Source organism: Pleurodeles waltl, chromosome 10 (assembly GCF_031143425.1).
Source record: "Pleurodeles waltl isolate 20211129_DDA chromosome 10, aPleWal1.hap1.20221129, whole genome shotgun sequence".
NCBI lineage: Eukaryota > Metazoa > Chordata > Amphibia > Caudata > Salamandridae > Pleurodeles > Pleurodeles waltl.
The window spans coordinates 425,767,106-425,790,217 of NC_090449.1; the positions used below are offsets into that span (position 1 = coordinate 425,767,106).

General features: G+C 52.4%; 1 protein-coding gene across 3 annotated transcripts in view; it reads left to right on the forward strand.

The window, feature by feature from the left end:
- The window catches only part of WDR90 (WD repeat domain 90), a 1,338,149-nt gene that overhangs the window by 1,298,690 nt on the left and 16,347 nt on the right, over window positions 1–23,112 (forward strand). The window lies entirely within an intron of this gene.

A 23,112-nucleotide genomic window follows, 5' to 3' on the forward strand; every position in this document is an offset into this window, starting at 1 on the left:
CTATGGTGGTGCGTAGGGCAGCTGAGGTCTTGGACCTAGATTTGCCTACAGTGCCAGTCAGGACGAACATCCTGACAGAAGTGCTTCAGCCGGGGGTGTCAACATTGGATCCGTTGTTGCCCTTCAATGAGGCTCTTACAGACATCCTTCTGGGTACGTGGTCCAAACCCAGCACAGGGGCTCCTGTGAATAGGACGGTCGGCCGCCGCCATAGACCCGCTCCCAGCGACCCTAGTTTCCTGACACAACACCCCACTCCTGAGAGCTTGGTTGTCCAAGCCTCTACTTCCTGTGGTGCCTTCCCTTCCCCTCCCCGGGATAGGGAATCCAAGAGGCTGGATCAGCTTGGGAAGAAGATGTTTTCTTCCTCCAGCCTGGCATTGAGGTCTGTAAACACCTCTTGCCTATTGGGCTGTTATTCCCATACTTTATGGGATACGGTGGCGCAAGTGCTGCCCCAGGTCCCAGAGGGCGTACGGGACACTCTCACCCAGGCTGTAAAGGATGGGAGAGATGCAGCCAAGTTTACAATCCGGTATGGCTTGGACACGACCGACTCGCTGGGCAGAGCGATTTTATCGTCAGTGGCCCTACGTCGCCACGCATGGCTACGTTCTACTGGTTTTTCAGGGGATGTCCAGTCCAGCTTGATGGACATGGCCTTTGATGGCTCTCGGCTTTTTGGCGAAAAGGCAGACTCCGCGCTTGAGAGGTTCAAGGATTCTCGAGCCACGGCCAGATCTTTGGGCCTTTCAGCGCCGGCACGATAGCAGTCTGTCTTTCGCCCCTTTCGAGGCTTCAGGAGGGGTGTGTTACCACGCCAGCCACAGTTTAGCCACCGTCCTCAGGCTTCACAGCATCCTGGAAGAGGACGTGGTCGTGGTACCATCAGACCCAGAGGGTCTGGCCAGAGGTTGGCCGCCACACAGCCCCCCTCCACTGCGCCCAAGCCCTCCTAGTGTGGTTCTGCGGGATCACGTCCGTCCAGTTGGAGGGAGGATTTGTTTTCATCTCCCTCACTGGCTTTCCATCACCACGGACAAGTGGGTCCTGCAGATCATACAGAAGGGCTACTCCCTTCCCTTCTAGTCTTTCCCTCCTTCTATCCCTCCGACAAAGGAATGGCTGATGGAGGACCATCTAGCTTTGCTCCGTGAGGAAGTTACGGCTCTCTTGGCCTAGGGAGCCATAGAAAGAGTCCCTGATATTCCTATCCTGCCAAGCCACAGGTGTTACCTGCGGTTCAAGGTGGGCCACGAGCACTTTCAGTTTACCGTGCTTCCTTTCGGTCTCACCAGTGCCCCTCGGGTGTTCACAAAGGTGATGGAGGTGGTGGCAGCTCATTTGCGCAGGTCCGGGATCTCAGTCTTCCCCTACCTGGATGATTGGCTGTTGAAGGCTCCTACGCCCGAGGCTCTCGTCACCCACCTCCAGACGACGGCGAACCTCTTGCATTCACTGGGGTTCACTATAAATTTGCCGAAGTCACACCTGACTCCCTCTCAGAAGCTCTCTTTCATCGGAGCTGTTCTGGACACAGTGCAGTTTCGGGCTTATCCTCCCGATCAGCGGGTTCAGGATATTCAGGTTATGATTCCGATGTTTCGGCCTCTATCCTGGATCTCGGTGAGACAGACTTTGAGGCTGCTGGGACTCATGGCTTCCTGCATCCTGTTGGTCAAGCATGCCAGATGGTGCATGAGGGCTCTGCAGTGGGACCTGAAGTTCCAATGGGCACAGCATCAGGGAAATCTTACCGACGTGGTTCATATCTCGGAGAGGACTGCGGAAGATCTGCAGTGGTGGTTAGTGAACTGCGAGTGGGTCAAGGGCAGACCCCTCTCCCTTCCCCAACCAGATCTAACGGTAGTGACAGATGTGTCACTTCTGTGATGGGGTGGCCATCTGGGGGAGGTGGAGATCAGAGGTCACTGGTCTCCAGCGGAATCTGGGCTCCACATCAACTTGTTGGAGCTTCGGGCGATTCGGCTAGCATTAAAAGCATCTCTTCCTGTTGTGAAAGGGAAGGTGGTGCAGGTGTTCACGGACAACATTACCGCAATGTGGTACTGCAACAAGCAGGGCGGTGTGGGGTCGTGGACCCTTTGTTAAGAGGCTTTACGCCTCTGGACATGGCTGGAACAGCAGGGCACGACCCTGGTGGTTCAACACCTGGCAGGTTCTCTGAACACCAGAGCAGACAAACTCAGCCGATAATGCTTAGAAGATCACAAATGGTGTCTCCATCCGGAGGTGGCGCAAGGACTCTTTCAGCAGTGGGGAGAGCCTTGGTTAGATCTGTTCGCCTCCGCAGAGAACGCGCAATGTCAGCAGTTTTGCGCGTTGGAGTTTCCAAGGGGGCTATCGCTAGGCGACGCTTTTCGTTGCGTGTGGAGTTCAGGCCTCCTGTATGCTTTTCCGCCTATACCACTTCTGCCCAGAGTTCTCAAGAAAATCAAGAACGACCGGGCCCAGGTAATCCTTGTGGCTCCGGATTGGGCACGGAGAGTTTGGTATCCAGAGCTTCTCAAAATGAGCATCGGTCCTCCAATCAGGCTGCCTCTTCGGGAGGATCTTCTGTCGCAGCAGCAGGGGAAGGTTCTCCACCCGAACCTGTCAACTCTGTGCCTTCATGCGACAGTTGATGGTTTATGACCTCCCTCCCGAGGTCTGTGATGTCATTCTGGCAGCCAGGCGTCCCTCTACTAAGTCAATCTATGCCTGCCGTTGGAAACTTTTTGTTTCTTATTGTTTAGAGAGGTCTATTGATCCTCTTTCTTCTTCTCTGTCTAACATCCTTTTGTTTATTTTGTCTCTTGCCCAGCAGGGTTCCTCCTTGGAGACTCTCAAGGGCTATCTTGCAGCCTTATCGGCTTTTCTTCAGTTGCCTGATCAACTATCTCTGTTTAAGTCACCTATAGTACAGAGGTTTTTGAAAGGGCTTGCACATCTGTTCCCACCTGTGCCTTTCGTTATGCCCCAGTGGGATCTTAATTTGGTTCTTACCTTCCTTATGCGTGCTCCTTTCGAGCCCTTGCATAACTGTCCTCTCCGGCTGCTCACTATTAAGACAGCCTTTTTGGTGGCAATTACATCTGCCAGGAGAGTGAGTGAGCTGCAGGCTTTATCTTCTAAACCTCCTTATCTCATGATATATCCTGACAAGGTGGTGTTAAGAACTCATGCCTCTTTCCTCCCCAAGGTGGTGACCCCTTTCCATCTGGGTCAAAATATCACCCTGCCCACCTTTTTTCACCACCGCATCCCTCTAAGGAAGAGGAGCGTCTCCATCGACTGGACCCAAAAAGAGCGTTATTGTTCTACCTTGACCGCACTAAAGAGTTCCGGGTGGATGACCAACTCTTTGTGGGGTACGTTGGTGCAAAGAAGGGTCGGGCAGTACAGAAACTATCCATTTCGCGCTGGGTCGTTCTCTGTATAAAAATATGCTTCGCTTTGGCGAAGAAGCAGCCTCCAGAGGGCTTGAGAGCTCATTCCACTAGGGGAAAAGCTGCTAACCACTGCGTTAGCATGTGGCATACCGGTGGTGGACATCTGTCAGGCCGCAACGTGGGCTTCTTTACACATGTTTGCAAAGCACTACTGCCTGGATAGCCAGGTGAGGAGAGAGGGGCATTTTGCCCATCCTGTCTTGCAGGACTTCCTAGTATAAAAAATAAAAAAAAAAAATCTCCTTCAGACCCACCGCCATGGGTTATAGGTTGGGTATCTATTCTAAGGTAAGGAAGCTGCAGCTAGAAGTCTCTATCAGATGAACAAGTTACTTACCTTCGGTAACGAGGTATCTGGGAGAGACTCTATCTAGCTGCAGATTCCTTACACCCGCCCGGGCCTCCCCGCTCTGGGGAAATTTTTTCTCATGTGGATATGTGTATATATATGTTTATATGTTTCTATGTGTACATATGTATATTTTTGATTTTGGCAACTTTTGCCTTTCTTATAGGCATGAAAGTGTTTTTACTCCAAACAGTGAAAGAGGTTAAAAGTGTATTGGTTGGTTCTTCCATAACTCTGTGTTTCTGGTGCGGGAAGTTGTGGAAAAGAACTGACGTATGCGCGCCGTGACGGCGTCTATATAGACAACCGTGACGTCATAGACGGCTGCAACGACGCTGACGACGCACGCAGAGCTGGTCGACGCACGCGGATCCGAATGACGATGTCTGACGGCGCGCCCGCAGGGTACTGCTCAGAAAAAACTCCGGATTTGAAGCTGACGCCAGGGAATTCTAAGGTAAGGAATCTGCAGCTAGATAGAGTCTCTACCAGATACCTCGTTACCGAAGGTAAGTAACTTGTTCGTCGGAGTCAGACCCCAATACTGTTGCCAGTATTGGAAGTATGGTTCCATGCACTCTGTGGGCTCCTTAGAGGACCTCCAACATTGCTCCTACCAGTCTTCCAGGGTTTTCCAGCTAACCCAAGCTGCTGCCACCCCTCGGACAGCAGCTCAAGCCCAGGGAGGCAGAACAAAGGATTTCATTTAGGAGAAGGGGGGGAAATAGGTGTTACATGGCTTGGGAGGGGTAGCCTCCCCAAGCCACTGGTGTGCTTTGAAGGGCACATTTTGTGCCCTCTGTGCATAAACCAGTCTAAACAGATTCAGGGCCCTCCAGTCCCTGCTCTGGCGTGAAACTGGACAATGGAAAGAGGACTGACCACTCCCCTGTCTATCACCACCCCAGGGGTGGTGCCCAGAGCTCCTCCAGAGGGTCACTGGGTTCTGCCATCTTGAATCCAAGGTTGGCGGGGACCCCTGGGAGCATCTGAGTGGCCAGGCCAGGCAGGTGACATCAGAGCCCCCTCCTGATAAGTTGTCTCTTGGCTAGGTGACCAATCCCCTTTTCAGGGCTATTTAGTGTCTCTCTCCTGGGTGGGTCCTCGGATTCGGCTTGCAAGATTCCAGCAGGACTCCTCTGCAACCTCCACCTCGACTTCTAGCCACTAGAGCCGCAAATGGACCCTCCAGGAACCAAGAATCTGCATCCACGAAGAAGAATCTTCTTGCAACATTGTTTCCACGTCTCCCTCCAGCTTCTGCAACATTTCCCTGGCTGTGCATCCTCTGAGGACTGCAAGTCTTCAGCCTGCACAAGAAGGAATCTCCCTTTAAGTGAAGGCGTCACTCCCTTGCATCCGCAGGCACCTACTGCAATGATGGCCGGCTGCGTGGATCGTGCATCACGGGTAGTGATCTGGAGTAGACCTCTTGGTCCTCTCTGCCAGCTGTCCAACTTTGGTGGAGGTAAGCCCTTGCCTTTCCACACAGGATAGTACCCCGTGCACTGTCTCTTGCAGCTGTCAAGGCTTGTTTGCATCTCCTCCAAGGGAACTTCAGGCTACGTGCAGCTCCGGCCCTGCGACATACAGCCCTCTGCGTGGTTCTCCTGCGGCATGGGATCCCTTTCTGGAGTGCTGCGTGGGCTCCTTCTGCGACTTCTATGTCCCCGTCCTGTGGGACTCCTCTGGGTGCTGCCTTTGCTCCTGTGGGCTCTCTCTGTCGCTGAGGGTCCCCTCTGGCTCCCCCTCCTGGGTTGAGTCCTCCTAGGCCTTGCTGGTCTCTGGCAGCAGCAACCTTTTCCCACTAACCGCAAATTTGCCTTTGCCTAGGCTTGTTGGTGGAATTCCTGCACTGACACCCATCCGCAATCTTCATTCCAGCGTGGGACATCTTCTGCATCCCTCAGGAACTCTTCTCCGGTTCCAGGGCTGCAGTGCTGATCTGTTCTTCCTTACTGTCGACCAACTCCTGCAAGTACAGCTGGGTGGGTAGTATCTCCTACTCCTCCTGGACTCCACTGTGACTCTTGGACTTGGTCCCCTCTCTCCACAGGTCCTCCTCTCCAGGAATCCACTGCTGGTTTCTTGCAGACTTGTCTGGGTGTCTTCTTTTCCTTTGGGAGGTTTGGGGAAATTCCAGTGATTTACGACTGCTTTCCTCGTCGCTGGGGGGTACTGTGTTACTTACTTCCGTGGTTTTCTAGTACCCCCAGCTCCCCGCTACACATTCCACTTACCTAGATGGGGTTCCTATTTTCGCATTCCATTTTTTTAGTATATGGTTTGGGCTCCCACTAGGGTCACTATTGGTTATCTACATTTGCACTGTTTTTAACCATTTCTATGCCTATTACTGTTTACTAATGTGAATAATTAGTGTATTACTTACCTACTATTGGAAGGTTGCCCTTCTAGAACTTTGTGGTATTGTGTGACCAAAAATAAAGTACCTTTATTTTTGTACAACTGAGTGTTACCTTTCATGTGTGTCAGTGCTGTGTGATTACAGTGGTTTTGCATGAGCTTTGTATGTCTCCAAGATAAGCCTTGGCTGCTCATCCACAACTACCTCTAGAGAGCCTGGCTTCTAGACACTGCCCACACTTCACTAAGAGGGGATGCCTGGACCTTGGGTACCCACCACACACCAGGCCAGCTTCCTACACTCTCCCTTACAGGAAATCATTTGTTCTGCCTTCCTCTGCTTGAGCCAGGCTCACCAGCGGGATGGCAGAACAGTGTCTGGGTCTTCAGCAGTGTGAGCTGGCAGCCAGATCCTGTAAGGCTGCACAGGCAGAACTGGGGCATACTCTAAGGAACCCCCAGAGTACAGGGGATCATGCAATCAGCACTGGAATTGGTGTAGTTGTATTATTCCAACATGTTTGATACCAAACATGCCTAGTTTTGGAGAGGCCATTATGTAGTTGGACCATTTGTTTCGACCAGTGCCCACTACATACTTCAAGATTGCTTCCCCGCACCTACAAAGCCCAAGAAATTGAGTCTTGGGTTTGTAGGGGCACCCTGCTCATGCAAGGGTACACTCACACTTAGGGTCATGCAGCCTGCCCTTGGGCTGAAGGCCCTACTAAGGGGTGACTTGCAGTGTCTCAGTACAGTGACCCGGATATAAGGCTAGCCCATAAGTGGAAGGTGCATGCACCATTTCATGCACCCTGTAATGACAGGCCTGCAATCACAGTTTGCATGGGCTCCCATGGGTGACATAATACATGCTGCAGCCCATGTGTACCAGTGCCCTAGGTACATAAGTACTATATACTAGAGACTCACATATGTGCACCAGTATGCCAATTGTGGGTGTAAAAAGTTCACCAGCAACCATATTTGGAGAAGAAAGCAAAGAAGCTGGGGTCCTGGTTAGCAGGACCCCAGTGAACTAGTCTAAACACATTGCATGGGCTCCCATGGGTGACATAATACAAGCTGCAGCCTATGGGGGACCCCTGGTGTACCAGCGCCCTAGGTACATAAGTACTATATACTAGAGACTCACATATGTGCACCAGTATGCCAGTTGTGGGTGTGAAAAGTTCACCAGCAACCATATTTGGAGAAGAAAGCAAAGAAGCTGGGGTCCTGGTTAGCAGGACCCCAGTGAACTAGTCTAAACACATTGCATGGGCTCCCATGGGTGACATAATACAAGCTGCAGCCTATGGGGGACCCCTGGTGTACCAGCGCCCTAGGTACATAAGTACTATATACTAGAGACTCACATATGTGCACCAGTATGCCAGTTGTGGGTGTGAAAAGTTCACCAGCAACCAAACTTGGAAAAGAGAGCACAGACGCTGGAGTCCTGGTTAGCAGGACCCCAGTGAACTAGTCTTAACACACTGATATCATGACTGCATGAAGCTGGCTCAGTATATACTATACCGAAGTAAGGTATAGTGTGCAGAGAGCCCAGTGGATCCCCAGAGGCTTTACAGAGGCTAAAGTAGATAATACTAATGCTCTCTTTTGTGGTAGTGTGATCGAGCAGTTAGGCTTATTGGAGGGTAGTGCTAAGCATTTGTTGTACACACACAGTCAAGAAATGAGCCACACACTCAATGACTAACTCCAGGCCAATGGTTTATGTATCAAAAAATATATTTTGATACTTTATTTCCTGAACTAAAAGGATCTTTGTTGAAGGTAAGTGCAGTTTCAAGAATGTATCACTTTTAAGTATAAAATGCACTTTGTTTAGAATTCACAGGTAAAACAGTTTACAGGTAAGTAATACTTTTCAGTTGAAAAAGTAGATAGTGCAGTTTCGCATAGAGAGCAATGCAGTCCTAGAGGAGGAAAAGTAATAACACAATTTGCAGGTAAGTTCTCGACTTACGATCCCAGTCTCCGGGAGTAAGAGTGTCCACAGGGCAAAGTTTAGGAAGACACTCTGGGTGCACCACCAGGGACACAGGGCCGGCTGGGTACAGAGGTCAAAGTTGGTGTTGGGCACTCAGTGGAATCCTATGGAGACAGGGGGCACTTACTAAGGAACAACTTGCTGTGACTTCAGGGCCAGACCTTGGGTGGTTTAGATCAGCACCGGTGGCCACAGATCAGCACCAAACACACACTCTCAGTGGCACAGGGGCGGACTGCTGCAGGGTGCAAACACAGCGGCTGGCGCCTAATGCTTTTCAAGAGCGGAACCCTGGGGATCACAAGGAAGCTGCAGCTTGGTCCAGGGAGTTAGCTGAAGAAAACCAGCATCTGAACAGTTAAGTAGAAAGCCCACTGGATGTTGCTGAACGATTGGTTGGGTTCCCCAAGGCCAGGGGGCTCCGGGTGCAGGGATACCTTCATGAAGTGAAGGATTGGTATAAGAAAAACGGTTAAAAATACCTAGAGTTAACAACTAATTATGTTTAATGCTCGTGCTCATACCTCTGACAAGATTAAAAACCAGGAAAAAGGGGAGTCGGTGGAATAATGACCACGAACCCCATTGAAATATAGGTAGGTATAATAATGTCTCTTAAAGAAAATACTACCATCTAAGAGACAGAGCACACAGGATCCCCTGTGTCACTCTACGTAATTGGTCAACATGTTTCTCGCTTGTAATAGAAGAATTACCTTATGCGATTCATCAGGACCTAATAACAAACCTAATCCTTTAAATCGTGGAAATTTCCACAAATATGTAAATCATAGACCCTCCAAAAATTGGGGTAGGGCCACATCGGGGGGGTCCAGACCGAAAAAACAACTCTGATTTCGATGTTGGACGGTCACTGCCAGTCAACCTACGCTGGAACCTCCGTCAAAGAGCCCCCTCGCGGGGCCCGTCAGGCATTGCAGTGCCGGCCTGACGAGGAGCGGGCCCTATGATGAAGCATGTCACCGGATGGTGAGTGAGGGCTCTTGCTTCGAGAAGTTTCGGCTCCTATCTGAGAACCGGACTCTTCACTTGATTGAAACCCACAGTACTATATGGAACCATGTGTAATCTTTTTTGATTTACTGTCTATTGGGATACTTGCACATGGGACCAGGAGTTTTTCACTCCGAATATCCCACTTCTCTGCCCCTCTTTTGTTGTTTTTTGACTTCTTTTCAGGTCACCAGGAATCTGAAGAGCAAAATTCAGGAGTACCGAAATAAAAGATCTGATAGATACTTCTAGTTGCAGATTGTAGGAAAATGGCTTCTTGTTGCAGTTACGTCCCCCACCCACACAGTTTGCCTGATAAAGATGCTGATTTGACTGAGAAGTGTGCTGGGACCCTGCTAACCAGGCCCCAACACAAGTGTTCTTTCACTAAAAATGTACCATTGTTTCCACAATTGGCACACACCTGGCATACGGATAAGTCCCTTGTAAAAGGTACCAGTGATACCAAGGGCCCTGTGACAGGGAAGGTCCCTGAGGGCTGCAGCATGTGGTGTGCCACCCTAAGGGACCCCTCATCTAACACATGCACACTGCCATTGCAGAATGTGGCCCTCATTACAACCCTGGTGGTAAATCCCGCTTACCGCTGTGCAGAAGACCGCCAACATACCGCTGCTGCCGCGGAATTCCGCTACAGGTATTACAACCCACAGCCCGGAATCCGCCACAATACAGACACCCACACAAGTCCGCCACACCAAAGGTCAGTGATAAACTGGCGATAACAAAACCGACACCGTCACGCCAACAGGGATACACGTACACTATCACGACCCACGAATCAAAATACACACACACACACTTACAAAACACAACCACATTGGGCAATTCGAAATACACACACCTGATACACATACACATACACACACCACACCCACACACTCACAACACTATAAAACACACACCCACATTACCCACAAACCCTTACTACCAGAATTTTGAAAGCACGCCAGAGAGAGACAGTACCTAAAACAACACCAGCATCCACAGACGCACAACACCATCACTTACCCAACATCCATACACCTCAAACAACACACACCAACACACCCCCTCACACATTACAACAGACAATACCTCACACATCACACACCCCACATCATAGCACATCAACAACACCCCAGGTTTTCTGAGGAGGAGCTCAGGGTCATGGTGGAGGAAATCGTCCGGGTAGAGCCACAGCTATTCTGATCACAGGTGCAGCAGACCTCCATTGCAAGGAAGATGGAGCTATGGCGCAGAACTGTCGACAGGGTCAACGCAGTGGGACAGCATCTAAGAACTAGGGATAACATAAGGCAGAGGTGGAATGACCTACGGGGGAAGGTGCATTCTGTCGTCTCAAGACACCAGATTTCTGTACAGAGGACTAGCAGTGGACCCCCACCTCCTCCCTTACAACTAACAACTTGGGAGGAGCAAGTATTGGCAATACTGCATCCAGAGGGCCTCGCAGGAGTAGCAGGAGGTCTGGACTCTGGTAAGGCAAATCTTTACTACCTTATCCCCCCCACCCCACCTGCATGCCATCACATACTCCCATCCTTACCCTCACACCCATCACCCCAACAACCCACAGATACCCCTCTAACACAACCCACACATCCCAAAACCAAGCCCTGCATGTAACACCAATACATGGACACCCAAGCATGTCCACTACAGAGACTCACTCATGCCCCAAAATCACCAATCACACAAGGACCAAGCCAATAATGCAAGCACAGGAGTAGAGGGTCAACCACCCATTGCACACAATGGCACACACAGATACAATAGTTATGAATTTACACCTCTACCCAACGTCACCGGACAGGAGGTGCCAGACATATCCAGTCCCCCCACAGAAGAGGCCCACACTGATGACAGCAGCTCTGCACAACTGGATCAAGATGACCAGCCCGGCCCATCTGGGACCTCGGGACAGAGTGTTCCACTGACACTGTCACAAGCCAACACAGAGCCTCCCCCCTCAGGAAACACCAGCACAGCACCCACCCAGCGGGCCCATCCCTCTGTCCCCAGGACACGTCAATCAGCAGTGTGTCCACCACTACAGGGAACCCAGGCAAACCTACCAACCCAAGAAAATTAGGGACCTGGGGTCAGTGGCAGTGGGCACACTGTTCAGGGGACAGATGCACAGGATAACAGGCAAACTGGTAGGACTGCTGTGCGACAGGGGGAGGACAGGCCTAGGGAACCCACTCTCCATGAGGCACTCTCAAACATCATGGGAGCTTACCATCATTCCCTGGAGATGATGGCAACGGTACTGGCCAAGTTTCAGGAGACCCAGCGGCTGCAGGAGGAACAATACCTTGGGATCAAGGAGGACTTGAAGTCCATTATCACCCTGGTCACCATTGCAGGAGTGCTGGCAGACCTTGTCAACACCAGGAGGGACACAGTGGCACAACAAGGGGCCCCTGACACTAGCCTGGACGATGAACAGCCCTCCACCTCCACCAGCGCTAGTGGACAGGAGGCACTGCCACAGGAACAACAGGACACCAGCACTCCACCCCCTGCAGATAGAGAACCACTCCGCAAACGGTCCCTGAGATCCAGGAACAAGACAGAGGACATTGTCAAGACCCCCGCCAGGAGATGAGACCCCCCTGAATGTCACCCATCTGTCCCACTATGTCACCCTGTCCGTCCTTCAACTGCCATTGCTCCACTTCCTGTGCCCCTTTGGACAGTGCACCTGTGAAACAAATAGACTGGACTCTGCCATGGGCATTCCTCCACCATCACCCCAGCCCATTTTACAACCCCCTCCACTTATTAGCACAGGAGTAAACACACTTCAATCACAAAACAATCTGGAGTCAGTCTGTGCTTTCACAAAAGTGTAATTGCAATAACTATGGAATATAGCAATGTCAATTTACTTGTTCACATACCAATGTAACACAGCTGTAGGCCAGCAGTAAACATAGCAGATGGCACAACGTGGGACCCACATCTGTGAAATGGAAAGTCAAAGTGACAAGTTAGGGTCCATAAACTAAATGAAAATGACACACTTATGTTAGTTCCAACAATAGAATGAGATGTGGGAAGCAGTGGCATCTTATTACCTGTGTCTCACTGGAAGTATTGCATGATGATGTTGTTTTGGTTGTTGATATTCTCTTCTGCCTCCTCTTCTTCACTGTCCACGGGCTCCGCAGCTGCCACAAGACCACCATCTGGCCCATCCTTCTGCAGAAAAGGCACCTGGCGTTGCAAAGAAAGGTTGTGCAGCATATAGCAGGCCACGATTATCTGGCGCACCTTCTTCGGTGAGTAGTATAGGGAACCACCTGTCAGATGGAGGCACCAGAATCTGGCCTTCAGGAGGCCGAAGGTGCGTTTGATCACCCTCCTAGTTCGCCCTTGTGCCTCATTGTAGTGTTCCTCTGCCCTTGTCCTGGGATTCCTCACTGGGGTCAGTAGCCATGACAGGTTGGGGTAACTAGAGTCACCTGCAAATGTCGAGGGACAACTGTTAGACACATACTAACCCTTAGCGACAGCCCCATACCCAGACACCTATGTCAACAGTATTGGGACCTTGGCCTCACCTATTAGCCACACACGGTGCCTCAGGAGTTGGCCCTTCACATAAGGGATGCTACTATTTCTCAAAATCTAAGCGTCCTGCACAGAGCCAGGATACTTGGCATTCACATGGGAGATGTACTGGTCTGCCAAACACACCATCTACACATTCATAGAATGGTAGCTCTTCCGGTTTCTGTACACCTGTTCATTTCTGCGGGGGGTACAAATGCCACATGTGTACCATCAATGGCACCAATGATGTTGGGGATATGTCCCAGGGCATAAAACTCACCTTTCACTGTGGGCAAATCCTCCACCTGAGGGAAAACGATGTAGCTGCGCTTGTGTTTCAGCAGGGCAGACAACACTCTGGACAACACGTTAGAGAACATTGGCTGGGACATCCCTGATGCCATAGCCACTGTTGTTTGAAAAGACTCACTGGCCAGGAAATGTAGTACAGACAGGACCTGCACTGGAGGGGGGATTTCAGTGGGATGGCGGATAGCTGACAACAGGTCCGGCTCCAACTGGGCACACATTTCCTGGATTGTTGCACAATCAAGTCTGTGTGTGACTAGGATGTGTCTCTCTTCCATTGTCGACAGGTCCACCAGGGGTATGTACACCAGAGGATGGCGCCATCTCATCACCTGCCGCAGCGGACGTGCCCTATGGAGGAGAGGAGCGAGCAGAGTGTCATCCAACACTGAAGTATCACAAAGTCTTATTTTCAGAAACGTTATTAATCCGCAATGTGCCGGTATCAGTATATTCACGGCCTAGACAGGTGTGACGCAGTTAACATCCATCCCATGTGGCCTCCTGAAATGGCGGCTGCCTGATCTATAAGGTGGGGCAAGGGGATATGAGGTAACTGCGCTGGCGTTCTACACCTTCGCGGTGGGCAGTCGAAGACCGCGGCACAAATCTGCATTGGTTAACATTGGGCCTTATGGGTGCCAGGAGCCAATGACGATGTACGCCGGCGGTGATGGTACGTACTGCCGCGGACCTGACCGCCATTTTCTGTCTGTTCATTCACTTGATACCTGACCTTCAACAGGAGAGGACCTACACTGCAAGTGCTGCTGTGACCTCTGTCTGGAAGCGACGATGGCTCATGTGTCTGGGGAAAGGGCCCCTGGCTTCACTTCGGAGGAGTCGGAGAAACTAGTGGATGGGGTCCTCCCCCAGTACACGCAACTGTATGGTCCTCCAGACAAACAGGTGAGTACACTGTGAGCATGCTGCATGGCCAATGCCTGTTTTGAGTGGTGTGGATGGAAGATACATTGGGGGGGAGGCTGAGGTCTGCATGTGCGGATGGTGAGTGTATGTGTGTCAGTGCAAGGGTGGGAACTGGGGGGCAATTAGTATGACGGTCCGGACGGGTAAGTAATTTCCTTTCCCCCTGTACCATTCCTCTAGGTCAGCGCCCACCAGAAGAAGGGTATTTGGCGTGCCATCGCCAAGGACGTCCGGACTCTGGTGGTCTACCACAGACAGAGCACCCACTGCTGTAAAAGATGTTAGGACCTGCGCCGCTGGAGCGAGAAGACGGCGGAGGCCCAGCTGGGGATGGCCTCCCAACGTGGGAGGGGTGCCCGTCGCACCATGACCCCCCTGATATTCCGGATCCTGGCAGTGGCCTATCCGGAGTTGGATGGGCGCTTGAGGGCATCACAGCAGCCACAAGGGGGTGAGTACACTCTCATTCAGCTGACTCTGCGTGCATAACGAGGTGTCTGGTTGGGGGAGGTGGGCATTGGGTTCCCCTAGGCCAGGGCAAAGTTGGTAGGCAAGGTCCATTGTGAGGCAGCCTATGTGGCACCCCAACCCCACCAGTGGTAAGAGCCATCTACACCTAGTCAGGCTCCTGCGACTTCCAGGTGTCCAGCAATTGGTCTTAGGCCTCGTACTCCATGGTCAGCTGAAATTTCTAGGAACTGTTAGTGCATGGCGTAGTGGTGAGAGCTGCTCCCTGTGTGTTGTGTCCGCCAACGGTAGTGGTGTTGCATGCACTGAACATGTCTTTCTTCTGTCTCCCCTCCCCCCCCCCCCCACCTTTTTGTGGTCTCACTGTTCTTGTGTGCAATAGCATCATCAGGCGGAGGAGCATTGGCACCGGAGCAGGAGGGAGCTGCAACCCACTTGGCCCTGGAAGGCGAAACAACGGAGTCTGAAGCCACCAGTGGGACGAAGGGTGAGGGGAGCTCCATGGCGGGGACAGGAGCAGACAGCAGTGACAGCGACGACTCCTCTGATGGGAGCTCCCTTGCGGTGGCGGGCACCTCTGTGCTCACCGCATCAACAGGTACAGCCGCCACCCCCCCTACTAGCACCGCCCTCCCAGCAGCCCCTCCGCGTGTGTCCCGTGCCCGCTCACCCAGGAGGGTGGGCATCTCCTTCGCCCCAGGCACCTCAGGCCCTGCCCCAGTCAGCCCTGCTGCCCTCAGTGAGGAGGCTATTGACCTCCTGAGATCCCTCACTGTTGGGCAATCTACCATTCTGAATGCCATCCAGGGTGTTGAGAGGCATTTGCAACAAACAAATGCATACCTGGAGGGCATTCATTCTGGGCAGGCAGCCCAACAAAGAGCATTTCAGGCTGTGGCCTCAGCACTGATGGCAGCCATTGTCCCTGTGTCCAGCATCCCCCCTCCAACTTCCTCCACCCAGACCCAATCCCCTGTACCTCAGCCTATCCCAAGCACACCATCAGACCAGCATGCACACTCACTCATCAACACACAAGAGTGGACATGGCAAACATAAGCACCACACATCCCACAGGCACTCACACAAGCACCATCCCCATGCAGACACAGCAACATCCACTGCCTCCACTGTGTCCCCCTCCTCCACGTCTTCCTCCTCCCTCCCTGTCTCGTCTCCACTCACACCTGCATGCAATACATCCTCAGCCACTACCTCCAACACCACACACCACACACCGCTCACATGCAATCACCACCCCCACTACCATTCACACATTCCCAGTGTCCTCTTCCGGTGTGTCAGTGAAACCTCCTCCCAAAGTACACAAACGCAGGCACACACCCACCCAACAGCCATCCACCTCACAACAGCCTCCGGCCCATGCACCGTCACCCAAATTCAGCAGATGTACACCTCCTACAACCACTACCTCTACCTCCACTCCCAAACCACCTCCATCTTCCCGTCCCAGTGTTTCTGAAAAACCCTTCCTGGCTAACACTGACCTCTTCCCAACACCTCCCCCCCATCCTTCTCCTAGGGCCAGGCTTTCCAGGTCCCAGCCCAGAACCTCAACCACCAAATCCCCAGCCACAGTGGTGCCAGCAACTCCGGGGTCATCAAGTGCGCCACACATCAGGGTTGCCAGTGTGCCACATAGTGAGTGCAAGGACATTCTGCCACCTGCCAAGGTGATAAAGGTGCCCACATCCCAGAGGGAGAAGCCGAAAGTACCTGCCACCAAGGGCTCAGCAAAAACCAAAGGGGATAGTGGCAAGACAAATGAGGCACCACCAAAGCTGGGGAAGGGCCAAAAGCTGAAGAGCAGGTCAGGAGAGGGCATGGTGGCACCGACTGAGGGACCAGTGTCACACTTTCTGTCCACCACCACGCCACCCTGTACGGCTGCGAACACCGCTAGCTGCCCCGCCACCACAACCACCACCTGCACCGCCCCCAGCACGTCTACAGCCTCAGCGACAGTCCCCAACCTCTTCCACAGTGGGCAGCCGTCCGAGGCTGCAGGAAAAGTCCTGCTGTGTCCCTCTGCAGGTGCTGACCCATGCACCGTCGCCAGCACTGCCGAAAGCACCGCCGCAACAGACACTGCCGCAAGCACTGCCACCTGCACCACCCCCGGCACGTCTACAGCCTCAGCTACAGTCCCCAGCCTCTTCCCCAGTGGGCAGCCGTCCGAGGCTGCAGGAAACATCCTGCTGTGTCCCTCTGCAGGTGCTGACCCATGCACCGCCGCCAGCACTGCCGTAACAGACACTGCTGCAAGCTCTGCCACCTGCCCCGCAGCGTCCTCGGACACTGGCACCACCGCTGACATGGCTACCATCCCAAGTTGTCAGTCGTCTGAGGCTGGAGGAGAGTTCCTGGACCCTGGGCAGTTTCCATGAGGCATTTCTTCCATCACTGTTTACACATGCAGGCGGAAGGCACAGCCGCAGCAGTGTGGGGTATGTCGCTGCCTCTATGGTGTATCATGCTACCTGAACCTTGCAAATCTCGTGGCACGCACACCGAGGTGAGGGAATTGTACTGGCCACACTGCACGTGGAGCACTCTGGGCACCATGCCCCCTCCAGAACCAGTGGAGAGATACATCCACTACCTCTGTCCTTGGCAGGATGAAGCACTCTGGGCACCACGCCCCCTCCAGAACCAGTGGAGAGATACATCCACTACCTCAGTCCTTTGCAGGATGAAGCACTCTGGGCATCATGCCCCCTCCAGAACCAGTGGAGAGATACATCCGCTACCTCAGTCCTTGGCAGGATGAAGCACTCTGGGCACCAGGCCCACTCCAGAACCAGTGGAGACTGTTATCCACTTGAGAGACTGTGGCTTTGCACTCCCCAGGATAAAGCAGTGGGCAAACCACTCACTGGAGAGACTTGGGAGACTGGCTTTGCACTCCCCAGGATAAAGCAGTGGGCAAACCACCCACTGGAGATACTTGAGAGACTGTGGCTTTGCACTCCCCAGTATAAAGCAGTGGTGTAAGGAAATGCCTCCTTGGCATGGTTACCACCTGACTTTTTGCCTTTGCTGATGCCAAGTTATGATTTGAAAGTGTGCTGAGGCCTGCTAACCAGGCCCCAGCACCAGTGTTCTTTCCCTAACCTGTACCTTTGTCTCTACAGTTGGCACACCCTGGCATCCAGGTAAGTCCATTTGTAACTGGTACCCCTGGTTCCAAGGGCCCTGATGCCAGGGAAGGTCTCTAAGGGCTGCAGCATGTCTTATGCCACCCTGGGGACCCCTCACTCAGCACATACACACTGCTTGCCAGCTTGTGTGTGCTGGTGGGGAGAAAATGACTAAGACGACATGGCACTCCCCTCAGGGTGCCATGCCAACCTCACACTGCCTATGGCATAGATAAGTCACCCCTCTAGCAGGCCTTACAGCCCTAAGGCAGGGTGCACTATACCACAGGTGAGGGCATAGGTGCATGAGCACTATGCCCCTACAGTGTCTAAGCAAAACCTTAGACATTATAAGTGCAGGGTAGCCATAAGAGTATATGGTCTGGGACTCTGTCATACACAAACTCCACAGCACCATAATGGCTACACTGAAAACTGGGAAGTTTGGTATCAAACTTCTCAGCACAATAAATGCACACTGATGCCAGTGTACATTTTATTGTGAAATACACCCCAGAGGGCATCTTAGAGATGCCCCCTGAAAACATACCCGACTTCCAGTGTGGGCTGACTAGTTTTGCCAGCCTGCCACACACCAGACATGTTGCTGGCCACATGGGGAGAGTGCCTTTGTCACTCTGTGGCTAGTAACAAAGCCTGTACTGGGTAGAGGTGCTTCTCACCTCCCCCTGTAGGAACTGGAACACCTGGCGGTGAGCCTCAAAGGCTCACCCCCTTTGTTACAGCGCCACAGGGCATCCCAGCTAGTGGAGCTGCCTGCCCCCTCCGGCCCTGCACCACTTTTGGCGGCAGGGCCAGAGGAGATAATGAGAAAAACTAGAAGGAGTCACTGGCCAGTCAGGACAACCCCTAAGGTGTCCTGAGCTGAGGTAACTCTGACTTTTAGAAATCCTCCATCTTGCAGATGGAGTATTCCCCCAATAGGATTAGGGATGTGCCCCCCTCCCCTCAGGGAGGAGGCACAAAGAGGGTGTAGCCACCCTCAGGGCTAGTAGCCATTGGCTACTAACCCCCCAGACCTAAACACACCCCTAAATTGAGTATTTAGGGGCCCCCAGAACCTAGGAAGATAGATTCCTGCAACCTAAGACGAAGAAGGACTGCTGACCTGAAGCCCTGCAGAGAAGACGAAGACACCAACTGCTTTTGCCCCAGCCCTACCGGCCTGTCTCTCCACTTCGAGAAAAACTGCAACAGCGACGCGCTCCCCTGGGTCCAGCGACCTCTGAAGCCTCAGAGGACTACCCTGCATCTAAAAGGACCAAGAACTCCTGAGGACCGCGGCCCTGTTCCAAAGAAACTACAAATTGCAACAAAGAAAGAACTTTTAAAGGACTCCACGTTTCCCGTCGGAAGCGTGAGACTTTCCACTCTGCACCTGACACCCCCGGCTCAACCTGCAGAGAAACAACACTACAGGGAGGACTCCCCGGCGACTGCGAGCCCGTGAGTAGCCAGAGTTGACCCCCCTGAGCCCCCACAGCGACGCCTGCAGAGGGATTCCAGAGGCTCCCCCTGACCGCGACTGCCTGCTTCCAAGAACCCAACGCCTGGTAAAGACACTGCACCTGCAGCCCCCAGGACCTGAAGGATCCGACTTCCAGTGCAGAAGCGACCCCCAGGTGGCTCTCTCCCTTGCCCAGGTGGTGGCTACCCCGAGGAGCCCCCTCCCCTTTGCCTGCCTGCTTTGCTGAAGAGACCCCTGGGTCTCCCATTGAAACCTATTGCGAACCCGACGACTGTTTGCACACTGCACCCGGCCGCCCCGTGCCGCTGAGGGTGTACTTTCTGTGCTGACATGTGTCCCCCCCCCCCCGGTGCCCTACAAAACCCCCCTGGTCTGCCCTCCGAAGTCGCGGGTACTTACCTGCTGGCAGACCGGAACCGGGGCACCCCCTTCTCCATTGAAGCCTATGCGTTTTGGGCACCAGTTTGACCTCTGCATCTGACCAGCCCTGAGCTGCTGGTGTGGTAAGTCACCCCTCTAGCAGGTCTTAAAGCCCTAAGGCAGGGTGCACTATACCACAGTTGAGGGCATAGCTGCATGAGCAATATGCCTGTACAGTGTGGCCATATTAAGTATATGGTCTGGGAGTTTGTCAAAACTAACTCCACAGTTCAATAATGGCTACACTGAATACTGGGAAGTTTGGTATCAATCAGAATATTAAACCCACACTGATGCCAGTGTTGGATTTATTAAAAAATGCACACCCAGGGCATCTTAGAGATGCCCCCTGTATTTTACCCAATCCTTCAGTGCAGGACTGACTGGTCTGTGCCAGCCTGCCACCAAGAGACGAGTTTCAGACCCCCTGGGGTGAGAACCTTTTTGCTCTCTGGGGCCAGAAACAAAGTGTAGGAAGTTGGCTCTGTATGTACTATTTCAAAGTAAGAAATAGCATGCACAGAGTCCAAGGGTTCCCCTTAGAGGTAAGATAGTGGCAAAAAGAGATAATTCTAATGCTCTATTTTGTGGTAGTGTGGTCGAGCAGTAGGCTTATCAGAGGGTAGTATTAAGCATTTGTTGTACTCACACAGGCAATAAATGAGGAACACACACTCAAAGACAATTCCAGGCCAATAGGTTTTTATATAGAAAAATATATTTTCTTAGTTTATTTTAAGAACCGCAGGTTCAAGATTTACAAACAATACTTTAAATGAAAGGTATTTCACTTAGGAGCTTTAGGAACATTGAATTAGCAAAATAGCATATATAGTGTTCACACAAAGGGCAATAAGCTATTTTAAAACTGGACACAGTACAATTTTCAACAGTTCCTGGGGGAGGTAAGTGTTTGTTAGTTTTGCAGGTAAGTAAACCACCTACAGGGTTCAAAGTTGGGTCCAAGGTAGCCCACCGTTGGGGGTTCAGGGCAACCCCAAAGTTACCACACCAGCAGCTCAGGGCCGGTCAGGTGCAGAGGTCAAAGTGGTGCCCAAAATGCATAGGCTTCAATGGAGAAGGGGGTGCCCCGGTTCCAGTCTGCCAGCAGGTAAGTACCCTCGTCTTCGGAGGGCAGATGCTTCTTTCTTGGAGCAGAGCCGCTGTCCTCAGGAGTTCTTGGTCCTTTTAGATGCAGGGTAGTCCTCTGAGGCTTCAGAGGTCGCTGGACCCTGTGATACGTGTCGCTAGAGCAGTTCTCTTGAAGTGGGGAGACAGGCCCGTAGAGCTGGGGCCAAAGCAGTTGGTGTCTCCGTCTTCTCTGCAGGTTTTTCAGCTCAGCAGTCCTTCTTCGTCTTAAGTTGCAGGAATCTACTTTCCTAGGTTCTGGGGAGCCCCTAAATACTGAATTTAGGGGTGTGTTTAGGTCTGGGAGGGCAGTAGCCAATGGCTACTGTCCTTGAGGGTGGCTACACCCTCTTTGTGCCTCCTCCCTGAGGGGAGGGGGGCACATCCCTATTCCTATTGGGGGAATCCTCCAAAATCAAGATGGAGGATTTCTAAAGGCAGGGGTCACCTCAGCTCAGGACACCTTAGGGGCTGTCCTGACTGGTGGGTGACTCCTCCTTGTTTTTCTCATTATCTCCCCTGGACTTGCCGCCAAAAGTGGGGGCTGTGTCCAGGGGGCGGGCATCTCCACTAGCTGGAGTGCTCTGGGGCATTGTAACACGAAGCCTGAGCCCTTGAGGCTCACTGCTTGGTGTTACAGTTCCTGCAGGGGGGAGGTGTGAAGCACCTCCACCCAGAGCAGGCTTTTGTTTCTGTCCTCAGAGAGCACAAAGGCCCTCACCACATGGGGTCAGAAACTCGTCTCTCAGTAGCAGGCTGGCACAGACCAGTCAGTCCTGCACTGAACAATTGGGTAAAATACAGGGGGCATCTCTAAGATGCCCTCTGTGTGCATTTTTTTAATAAATCCAACACTGGCATCAGTGTGGGTTTATTATTCCGAGAAGTTTGATACCAAACTTCCCAGGATTCAGTGTAGCCGTTATTGGAGCTGTGGAGTTTGTTTTTGACAGACTCCCAGACCATATACTCTTATTGCTACCCTGCACTTACAATGTCTAAGCTTTTGCTTAGACACTGTAGGGGCATAGTGCTCATGCACCTATGCCCTCACCTGTGGGGTACAGTGCACCCTGCCTTAGGGCTGTAAGGCCTGTTAGAGGGGTGACTTACCTATGCCATAGGCAGTGTGAGATTGGCATGGCACCCTGAGGGGAGTGCCATGTCGACTTAGTCATTTTCTCCCCACCAACACACATAAGCTGGCAAGCAGTGTGTCTGTGCTGAGTGAGGGGTCCCTAGGGTGGCATAAGACATGCTGCAGCCCTTAGAGACCTTCCCTGGGTACCAGTTACAAGGGACTTACCTGGATGCCAGGGTTGTGCCAATTGTTGAGACAATGGTACATTTTAGATGAAAGAACACTGGTGCTGGGGCCTAGTTAGCAGGGTCCCAGCACACTTCTCAGTCAAGTCAGCATCAGTATCAGGCAAAAAGTGGGAGGTAATTGCAACAGGGAGCCATTTCCTTACACAAAGCCTGCACTGGGTGGAGGTGCTTCAACCCCCCCCCCCCAACCACCACCCCCCTCTTCCCTTTGCAGGAACTGTAACACCTAGCCGTGAGCCTCAAAGGCTCAGACTTTGTTACAATGCCCCAGGCCACTCCAGGTAGTGGAGATGCCCGACCCCCGGACACAGCCCCCTCTTTTGGAGGAAAGTCCGGGGAGATAATGAGAAAAAGGAGGAGTTACCACCTCAGCCAGGTCCACCCCTAAGGTGACCAGAGCTGAAGTGACCGCCTCCTTTGAAAATCCTTCATCTTGTTTTGGAGGATTTAGCCCAATAGGGATAGGGATGTGCTCCACTCCCCAAAGGGAGGGAGCACAAGGAGGTTGTAGCCACCCTCAAGGACAGTAGCCATTGGCTACTGCCCTGTGACCCTAACACATCCCTAAATTTAGTATTTAGGGATGACCCTGAACACAGGAAATCAGATTCCTGATGACCTCACAGAAGAAGGACTGCTTAGCGGAAACCCCAGCAGAGAAGTAAAGGAGACAACAACTGACTTGGCCCCAGCCCTACCGGCCTGTCTCCTGCTTCAAAGAAACTGCAGAAGAAAAGCAACGCATCCTGCAGGTTCAGCGACCTCTGAAAAACCTCTAGAGCCTGCATCAAAGTGGATCAAAAACTCCCTTGGACAGCGGCTCTGTCCAAAGCAACAAAGAAGAAACCATTTTTAAAGGGACTCCCACCTCACTCCTGAAGCGTGAGTCCCCACCACTCTGCACCTGATGGCCCCGGCCCATGTCCAGAGAAACCAACACCGCAGAGAGGACCCCCAGGCGACTCCCATGACGTGTCCACCCTGAGACGACCTCCCTACACCCCCACAGCGACGCCTGCAGAGAGAATCCGGAGGATCCCCCTGACTGTGACTGCCCAGTAACAAAGAACCCAATGCCTGGAAAAAGCACT